Source organism: Arachis duranensis, chromosome 4 (genome assembly GCF_000817695.3).
Source record: "Arachis duranensis cultivar V14167 chromosome 4, aradu.V14167.gnm2.J7QH, whole genome shotgun sequence".
Taxonomy (NCBI): domain Eukaryota; kingdom Viridiplantae; phylum Streptophyta; class Magnoliopsida; order Fabales; family Fabaceae; genus Arachis; species Arachis duranensis.
In genome coordinates, this window is record NC_029775.3 from 96,492,055 (window position 1) to 96,500,144 (window position 8,090).

An 8,090-nucleotide genomic window follows, 5' to 3' on the forward strand; every position below is an offset into this window, starting at 1 on the left:
TTTACACATTTTAATAATTAATTTTGATAACTAATTTTAGTATACATCTATTATGAAATAGTAAATGAACTCTTTTGTGAATATAAAATTTTACTCCCATGTCACAATTTTACTTATGATGGGATCTACTTTGTCAATTAGTAGTAAAAAAATCACTATTTTCATATTGAAAGCATCTACATTCTAATCCAGTCTAAATGCCAAATATTCTTTTATAAATTATAATTGATACTGACATAAGAGATTGTATATGATGAATGCATGTGGAGTGTTAATAGCTCATCCACCTATACACAACAAGCACTTCGTTGACCTCTCATAACACATTAATTAATGCACTAAAGCAAAGATTGATTATGGTTATTATGGTAGTAATGTGCAGACTGCAGAGAGACAAAACAACCCCCCAGCTTACTCTCTATATCTCCTTTCGCAGTAATACATTTATAACACTTCCAGCGTCACTAATGCTTTAAGTTAGCACATTTGAATTTGCCTTATTAATATAAAAATATTGCAGAAAAAAATCAATACAAAACAGTCTAAAATTATATTATTTTATATTTTTTAATTATCATTTACTTTATTTTATCTTTTTTAATAACTGTTGAAATAACTGAATAATATTAGATATAATAAATATTAATATAAGTTAAATAAAATTATTTTAGATTATTATTTTCTTAGTATAACTGTTATATATATATACAAACAAGTGTTAATGAGTTATAACTCAAATGACATAATCTTCTTATAATCATTTGAAGATTATAAATTCGAATCTTACTTCTAACTTTAAAATAAAAATAAAAAACAAGTATCTCGCTAACAGAGTGCTCGAAAATTTAGAGTTAAAAGTTCAAAATTTTTTATTTTAATTTTCTTAACCAATGTTTTTATAATACTTTTTAGGTAAATCCTATTAATAAACAAAAAGGCTTTTATAACTCTCTACTCCTTTAAATTTAGATATAGGCCCGTATCCTTTTAATAAAGAAGTTCACTTTTAAACTTCAATCATGTTCTCATGGAAGCACTTAATTTTAATAGTATGTTAATTGTAGAAGTTGTTATCAGCTTTAAAAGGTGAAGTTCTTAGATAATTAATTGGATCGATTACTCCAAGTATTAATAATATATAATCAGAAATTTACATCCTCTAAATTTTAAATTTTTATTTAAAAGATAAAGTGTAATTTTTTATTCTTGAATGATTTTTTTTATGTTTTTTTTCTATTTATAAAATAAATAGTAAAAAATCATATTTTACTCTCTAAAACAAAATTTAAAAATTTAGAAGATCCAAATTCCAAATACAATATTATTGGTGCCATCCATTTTTATTTTTATTATTACTTATTTTAGGGATGAACTCATATTCATGATCTATCAGTTGTAATTCTTCTTAATATTTTTTATTTAACTTTAATACAGTTAAAAAATAATTTTATACCTATATTTAATAATATAATATTTACTTAAATAAAAATAATTATTTTTTATATTAATTAAGTAAAAAATATTTATTCATGTAATTAAGATAATTATATAAAAATATTTTATACTATTAATATATCAAAACTATTTTTTTTAAGGTTGGAAAATCGGAATTCATCTGGTACCAACTATATCCCTTCATTACAAAGCAAAGCGTATTATTAGATTATTACTTTATTTTTTATCCCAAAGTGCATTCATTCCAATTATTTCCAAGGATGGACAAGGATGGATTAAGCTGTCTTCTTTAGAAAGATATAATATAATTAAGGCATGCATAAAGTCCTTTTAGGAGTATTTTTTTTTCTCATACAAATCATCACTGAAATTATACGCCCCATAAATACTTGAAACAAAATATAATTAATAGATCGTCATAGCTCGTGTGGCTTTGGTTTTTGTTAGCTTCTAAGTTTGTTTTGAATGATTGAGAATTGCATATAATTAATGATCACGTATGATTGATTCTATTCAATGAATAGATAATTACAAAAAGAAACCAGGTGTCTCTGTAGTACCCAACTAATAAGTGAAGGAACAAACAAGGGTCAATTATTACAAGGATCATTTTAATATGAATATGTTATAAAAATATTATTAAAATATAAAAAAATATAATTTTAATTTTAATAATACTTATATAGTCATATATGTAATTACAATAATATATACATGTCCATCTTATTATAATTGGACGAGGAAAATTCAAGTTTTCAAGTTTGTATTTTATTTTGAATGGAGTACAAATTATAAAAATATTATATGTATATCAAAAATTAATTATTAAATCAGTTATTATATATTTATATATAAATATATATTATTTAATTTTAGAATAAATATTATTTTAGTCTTTAAAATCTAATATTAAAATTAAAATCATTTTTGACTTCTTTCTTTATTTTTTAATTTAAAATGATCTTTAACATTGAAATTGTTTTTAAAATTATTCTTTTGACTTTTTTTACTAGGGGTGGCAATGAGTAGGGTAGAGTAGAGTTTGAACCCAACCCTAATCCTACCCACGGGTTGAGTTTTTGACTAACACTCAACCTTACCTTACCCACGGGTTGAGAAATACCCAACCCTAACCCTACCCGCGTTCAACCCGCGGGTATCCGACCCTACCCGCGGGTTGACAAAAAAAAACATTATAATGACACAAATATCTTATAAATAACACAAGTATCCTTGGTTTAGTGGCTAGGAACTTTTTGCACATCCTTAAGGTCCTTGGTTCAACTCCCATATGTAACATTTTTAAACATATATAACACATATTATGGGGGATGCGGGTAGGGTTGAGACTCAACCCGCACCCAACCCTACCCGACCGGGTTGGGTCGGATTGGGTACCTGCGGATAGGATCCATGCTGCCAGGCCTATTTTTTACTTTTATTTCACTAACTATTACCATTTTCATTAGACCATTCATTTTTTATTTTTTTATTCCAATGTTCTTCTTTTTACTCTCACTCTCACATACACATTTAGAAGAAAAGAAAAGAAGAGAGAAGCAAAGAGAATGAATGAAAAGAAGAAGAGACGCTACTAATAGAGTTGAGTGCTATCGTCGCAATGACGCATCAAACAGAGAGAGTGAGCAATAATGGTGACGACTTCATATTTTCTATTTTTTTTTTTACAGTAATTTTAGAGAATAGAGCAACAACTGCGTTGATTTCAGATCTCCTCTTCTTCTCCTTTCCAATGATCTCTCTTTTTCTCTCTCTTCCGCATTTTCTCTCTCTTCTCAATCTTTCTTTCTAGTGATCGAAAACGACAATGGCAACAAATTTTCTCACAGTCACTCTTCAACTCTCCTTTTTTCCTCTTCATCTTTCTACTTTTTCTTTTTTTTTCTTCTCCCCCATTACTCTATCTCTCTTCTCTCTCTGTTTTAAATTTTCTTCTTCTTTTCTTTCAAAAAAAAGAAATAAAAACTATATTATTTTTTATGATGGATAAAATGAATAATTATTTAAATTTAAATGCTATAATATTATTGTTAAATACTGTATTTTTTAATTTGAATGTTAGTATTTAATGGGAGTAAAAGAGAATGGTAATGATAACAGTAGTGGTAGATTATGAAATTAAAATCAGAATAAAAATAATAATATTTTTATCTAAAAAATTTTAAAAATATTATTTTAATTTGAAATATAATGTTGAGAACCATTTTGAATAAAAAAAAGTTAAAAATGATTTTAATTTTGACTTTAAATTTTAAAAAATAAAATAATATTTATTCTATTAATTTATTTTTAATGTGTATTTTATATTTTAATATGTATGTAGTATATGTGTTGAATGATTGTAAAAATTAGTTTAAAAGCTGTTTTTGAAATATTTTTTGGATTATCTATTTTAAAAATATAAAATATCTTGAAAAATGTTATTGGACAGAAATAATTTTAAATATTTTTTAAATCTTCGTCCTCTTTTATAAACATATTTTTATTACTAGTATCCTTATTTTCTGATTTATAACTAACCAAATATAATTAACCTGTGATTCTGCTATTATGAGTGTGTTTGATTCAATAAAAGCACTACACTAAATCACCAAGACATCAAAAGTGGGCAAGTGGCTAGAAGTGATAACGATGGAATGCAATATAGTTGTCCTATGTGTAGGATAGAGAAATTATATTTATATTATTTTTATATCTCATTATACGTATATCTTTTATTTTTTTATTACATTTTATCATTCATTTTAATAAAAAAAATAAAACTATATATATGTATATATATTAAACTACTAAAATAGTATTAAAAAGATTTTGGTATCGACAAAAAAAAATCTTAAAAATTGTAAAAGAGAAAATAATTTTAAAAAAATTTTAAAATTTGACAAAAACACTTACACATAAAAGTATACGTAAAAGCATGACATCAAAGTGAATTAAAAATACTGACCGGACAACTAAAAGTGTTGAAAGAGAATCTTAAATCCTAATTTTCTCAAATCACATCTTTTACTTTATTCTTTATTATCTTTCTTATCAAACAATCATGAAAAGTTTTTTTCCTTTCTCACTCTTTCTCTTATACATTCGCCATCACCAGCGGTATTATCACTATCACTGCGATAACAAGTACCTTCAACATACACCACACCATAGATGATTAATAAAAATAAAATTTACACAAGCCACTGATTCATCTTCTTAAACTACAAAACCCACAAAAATTATATCTATAACAGCAATAATAACAATAATAATGGCGCCACTACTACTTTCACCAACCATAATAACGAAGATTTACCGATCTTATAGAAGACCTTTTTTGGAGGAGTAAGCAATCATGGATTCTATGGAATAAGACCGTTTAAAAAAGGTACAAAAAAAATTTTAGATTAAAAAAAATTAAAGGAGGGAAGCAATTAAAACTCTCATAGTTGATGATGAATGAACAATGATAAAAAGAATTTTGGATTGAAAGAAAATGAGGGAAACGCTATCAGAACTCTCTGCTACCATCACTAAAGTTTTTTCGATTATCGGATCAGCATTTTTCTAAGCATTATTGGATTTTTCTTTAGAAAAACATGATTTAAAAGGATTCTTAGAATGATTGTTGGAGGTGGGCTGAGTTGGGGTTGCATGAGTGAGCTGAGAGGAGGGTGCAGAGATGGGCTAGGCTGAGGCATTGGATGTGGGTTGCTTAAGGGGTGTGGTCATTGTTGGCTTCTCAGGGAGGTGTAGAGGTATTTAGGCCAAGAGGTATGTTTGGAATACATGATGATAGGCTTAAGATGGTGTCAGATATATATTTTTTTGGATTGGGAGGGGATTCATCTCTATTAGCCGTGGACCTCATGAGCTACAGCTTTAGAAACTTCATCCTTAAGGTAGATAAACACAACATTTTGATTATTCTTTGCATGAAAGCACACCTTCATCGGTTCCTTAACATGTGAGAGTGTTCTTAATCTAGTTTTTACGGGCCTCCTAGGAGCTAATCATCAGCACTCCTTCAACTTCTTATATCCAAAAACCTTGTAATAATTTCTTATTGAGAATATATTCGTTGTATTTTTCTCTAATCCCACCAACTAATCAATGTGGTCTCTAGCATACACAATTTTTCCATCTTCTTTCGTCTCAAAATTTTTTCTATGATAGAAAATAATTGTTATTTTCTCATCCATCTATAATGCAAAATTAAAAAAAATCAATGATGATTTTAAAACCAGAGAATAGACTCTTAACTCAATTTAACCACTAAAGAGAGTATCATCATTTTTTAACTACAATTTTTTTTTAATAAAAACAACATAAACATATAAAAATAACATTTTTAACAAAGACATGAAAATAACAAATTATAGAACAAAACACAATGCAAAAAGTTATAATATCTTATATCTAGAGATCAAATTATAGAACAAAACATAATGCAAAAAACAAACCAAAATATAAATTTGAAACAGAGTATCAAAAACGTAAAAAGTAATTTCATTTTCTAACTTGTTTTTCAGCTTTTTTGTGGCGTTGGTGCTCGTTCTTCAACAACCTCTCCGTGAAGAGAAATGCTACTCACTTGCACTTTTAATTCTCTTTTGTCATAGAGCATGCGAGAAAAAGAAAAACGTGAAGTCAAGTTAAGTGTGTGTGATTATTATTTGATGAGTTTGGAAAACTCTAATTTAATTTTGATGATGAACAAACATTATTAAAATAATTAATTACAAAATTATTAATTTGATCTTAATTCATACGTGCTTAATTAATAATTTTGTTGTGCAAATTTTGTATTGGGCCGAAAATAAAGGAAATCTACAGCAAGCCCAGTTTGATTAAAAATTATTCAGCATTCATACAAATGGTTTTAATCATTGTGGCTGAATTGGTTTGGGCCAGATTTAAATATGCAAGCCCAAATCTATTGTTGGTGTATAACCAACTTGCTTGGTCCGAAATAAGAAAAAAAAGGGGAGATGGGACACAATATTGCTTTATCCATTTAAACAAATAAAACCCACTCCTTTGATCATGTTATTGCATGCTCCAACGGATATCACTTTTATTCCTTGATGGAATCCAAATTTTATTAATTGGAGTTATTGCAGACCTTGGAACAATGAGAGAGATTATACAATTGATTTGATGGCATTTATTGAGATATGCACGTTACAAGGCAAAAGCATGGGAAGTGGGATTAATTGATTTTAATTGATTATAATTTATATCACACATTACTTCTATTGCTTTTCTTCTTTCTACTCTCTCTTCTCTCTCTTTGTATTTGGTCACCTCACTGTCAGAAAAGAAAATGGTAGAAGCAGGTAAAGGAAGTATAGACTAGGCATGAGTAAGTAAACTTAACTCATTTTCATTTTCTTCCTTAGTTACATAGCAAGCTTTTCTCTGTTCTCTCTCCTCTCTCTTTTGGTCTTGTCTCGCAGGAAAGGAGGAATGAAGCAAGCTATCAGTAAAAATCACAGAGAAGCTAGGACCAAGAAAAAGAGCCATTGTGATGATGGCATCACGAAAAAGAAAAATAAAAGTATGTAGTGGCTGAGATTTTCACCAAAAGTGGTAAGATTTGGTGAGGTAATCTCAAGCTCCTCATACCCAAAAAGAAAGAAGAAGATTCAGCCAGCAAGTAGGAGATCTTTGGAAGCATGGCTTGTCTTTGATTCTGCTCAACCACCACAGGAAGTAGCTAGAGTGGCAAAGTGATGGAAGAGGCAGAGATTGAAGCAGATGAAGCCATCATCATCATGAAGCATCAAGGGCCAGAAATCCATCTTGGAGAGCAAGCCAAGGATGGAGAGCTCGGATTGATGTAGGATGATGACCAAGGAAAAACTAGAGGTAATTGCATGTTGGGTTTTGCATGGGTTATCTCTTCTCTCTCTCTGGTCAAACCGGTTTTTGTTCTTGGAGAAGAAGAAGTTGGCTTGGTTTTTGGCTTCAAAGGTGGAGGCTTCCCTCTTCTATAAAAAGAGTGAACAACCATTGTTTGAAGCAAGGAGTTAGAAGTAAGCAGTGAGAGTGCAAGGCACAGGATTCTCAGAGCTACCTAAGCTTACAGATTTTCTTCTCCTTCAATGTATTCTGTTTAGTATTTTTCTGTTTAATTTTGTCATGTCTTGAGTCTCATGAAAAAATGCAAACAGTGAGGTTTGTATGAAAAAGCCATAGAGCGGAAAAAGGCAGAGAGTGCAAAATTAAAAGAAAAAGCCATAGATGTCCTTAGAGTTCCTTTGTACATCTGTGTTGTGTTTCATGATTCTGTGGGAATCCCCTTGTAAGTTGGGTTAACACTTTACAGTTGAAAGCTTGGCAGTGACCAAGTCAAATTCAGGATTGGGTTTAGAATTTTGGACTTGTCCCAGATAGGAAGGGTAGTTCCTAGGGAGAATTGGTGTATGTAATCAAAGTTGATTATAGTGAAATTCCATCATTGTTGTGATGGAGACTGGATGTAGGCTGCACTGCACTTAGCAGCTGAACCAGGATATATCTGGGTGTAATCTTCCTTCTTTCCTACTCCATTTCTGTTTCTACTGCACAGGAGCAAAATCCAAAAATGTCTCGTGCCAAGTGACGAGACAAAATGAAAAAGTCTCGTG